Genomic DNA, 2,781 nt, shown 5'->3' with positions numbered 1-2,781 from the left:
TTCTTCACCTAAAATAAACCAAAACAACCACTCAAAGCATCACTAAATTCAAGAGGCTTATAAATCAATTAAAATGCAATTAAAATTAGCTTAAACCTCATGATTTATCATTAATTTCATAGTGGTTGCTTGATTTATAGAAGTTATGCATTTTCACTCCAAATCACTAACTTAGGATGCAAGAAAGTGCATAAATGCTAACAAAACAAGTGAAATTAGCTTGAAAAATGGGTATATGATGACTTGTCATCACTCATGCTTCCATCTGAAGGGGGAAGAGAGAGAGAAGGGGTAAGAACTGGGGAGTTCTTAGTAGGGCCGGGGTTATTAGTTACGTTCATTAATTTTGTGTTGTTTAGCAGACTAATAACAGAATATAGAGAAGTAGTAAACAAAAGACAGATAAATAGAGAAAATAGAGAAAACAGAAAAAGATCACAAACAGAAGAATACAAGAAAGTAAAACACAGACACAAACACGGAGAATAGAATACAAACAAAGAAAGCATACATTCATGCAACAATCATAATAGAGAAAATGCACAACCAAGTATGATGCATGTCTAGTCCTAGCGCAGGTAATGAGCTCATCTGTCGGTTACATACCCGCTCCCGACGTTACCCAGCAACCTCTGTCTGGATAAGGCTTTCCTGTTGGCAATATCCACTGCAAGCAACCTTTGTCTTGCAGGGTATCCACTGCAAGCAACCTTTGTCTTGCAGGGCGAAACTTATTAGCCGATATACGCCCAACAGACTCACTGTAAGCAACTTCTGTCTTACAGGAGCAACAACATACTCACTGTAAGCAACCTCTGTCTTACAGGAGCAACAACACACTCACTGTAAGCAACCTCTGTCTTATAGGAGCACATTCATCTTGATACCTCTGTAAGCAACCTCTGTCTTACAGCAAAGCATTATAGCAAGGTATCCAGGAAAGCGTTCTCAGTGGTCGTACCACCATCTATCTGACTGCCTCTCTGCAGCAGATTCTTACATAATCATTCTCATTATCATCATTCATTAACATTCTCATTATTCATCATCACTTTCACATTCTTATGCTGTACATCTTTCTTTCTCTGTTCAATCATGCTATACGAACTCTACAGCTTTTACTTTTACAACATCTTAACTCAAACCATTTCTCTTTGTCACATTACTCTCTTATCTATGTCTTTTTACTTTGCTCAGATTACTCTTTTCTCTGTATCCCTCTATTCTGCTCTGGTTACTCTGTTCTCTGTGTTTCTTTACTCTGCTCTGGTTTCTCTGCTTAATATATGTATTTAAAGCTTATGTAAATTTCGGTATGAATAGTTAGCCTGTCCCAAGTATAGGTTCATTAAGTCTATACTGAAACAGTTTAACTTTTCATATAATACTTAACCCTAGTCGCAACTCAAGGACTAACTATGTTGCCCTAGTTCGTTCACTGATTCTATCTGTTTTTCTGTCATTAAAACATTACAGACTTTTTCTTCGATTTTTATCTTTTCTTTAACTTTTTATCTTTTCTTTATCTTTGCCTCACTAACATGTTGTTACCACTCCCTAAGTGTTTTATGAAGGTAATTATGAGATTCTGCACTTAAAGTTGTCTTTCTAAAGCTTTTACAGAAAACTGCCTTTTCTGCATTATTTTATTATTTTTATTAAAATATTATTTTTAATTAAATATTATTATTTAATATTTTATTATTATTTATTATTTTATTATTAATTTTCGAAAATTAACTTACCTTTTACTTTTAACCTTTAAAATTCACTTTTTACCACCCGTAACTTTTAATATTTCTACTTTTACCATCCTAACTATCAGAAATTACTAAACAACCCCTTAAACACCAAAAATTTTACTTCCTTGCCCTTTTTAAGATCTAAGGCCTGTTCTTCATTGTTCTTCATCACACTCAAAGTGTTCTTCATGTTCTTCATAAATTCTTCAAATTCTTTCTCTGTTTTTACCCGTTTTTCAGTCTTTTCAGCAACCGATTTTTACTACAATTCATAATAAATTAGCAGCCACTAAAACCCCATCTTTTCTACATGATTTCATCAAAAATTGAACCTCAATTTAAGCCTAGGGTTTCGTTTTTCCAGCTGCTCCAAGAACATGAACATAAAGCTTGAATTTCATCAAATTTCATCAAAATTTCACCAAATTTTCACCAAGAATCAATCATATATGCAACCAATTTTTAGCACAGCCAATTTATACAACATTCACACAAATCAAACACAAATAATCAAGATTAATTTCGTGACACCCTACCTGGTTTTGCTGCTCCTAATTCAATCAAACTTTCAGGTGGTCCTTAAGCACTTTTTCCTCCTAAAACACATCAAGAAAACACATTTTTACCCATGTTTCCTTGAAACCAAATTGAAGAGGGAGGGAGACAGCCATCTCACCTTATTTCCAGCCTTGATAATTCACATGGTTATGTAGAGGAAGAAGAGAGGATCATTTTGGTGAAATCGGTGTTTTGATTTGAGTTTTAGTTCAGAAGAAATCAAGTTTTGAAGATTTATGAACCAAGAACTTTCTCTCCTTTTTCTCTTGGTGATTTTCGGCCACAATGAGCAAATGAGGCAGCCTTGGGGGTTTTGGGGGTGTAGGGTGAGTTGTGATTGGTTGGCTTGGAGGTGGATTAAAATAATATTAAAATATCTCAGGTGTATAACAACTAAAACTAGTTGTGATTGGGCGTTTAACGCCAGAAAGGTAGGGGGACCAAGATTTCGTTTTCAATCAAATTTTTTTAACTTTCCTTT

General features: G+C 34.6%; 1 long non-coding RNA gene across 1 annotated transcript; it reads right to left on the bottom strand.

Annotated features, from left to right (window-relative positions):
* Positions 1 to 252: 252 nt before the first annotated feature.
* On the bottom strand, positions 253 to 2,502 carry LOC130973650 (uncharacterized). The gene is made up of 3 exons (XR_009084226.1): positions 2,419 to 2,502; positions 2,279 to 2,338; positions 253 to 265 (listed from the first exon to the last, which is right to left on the bottom strand). It is a non-coding gene; the product is annotated as an uncharacterized LOC130973650 (long non-coding RNA).
* Positions 2,503 to 2,781: the final 279 nt, after the last annotated feature.

The sequence above is a fragment of the Arachis stenosperma genome, chromosome 4, assembly GCF_014773155.1.
Source record: "Arachis stenosperma cultivar V10309 chromosome 4, arast.V10309.gnm1.PFL2, whole genome shotgun sequence".
NCBI classification, from domain to species: Eukaryota; Viridiplantae; Streptophyta; class Magnoliopsida; order Fabales; family Fabaceae; genus Arachis; species Arachis stenosperma.
Note: the sequence above shows the minus strand (reverse complement) of the source record. Positions and strands in the feature narration are given on the sequence as shown.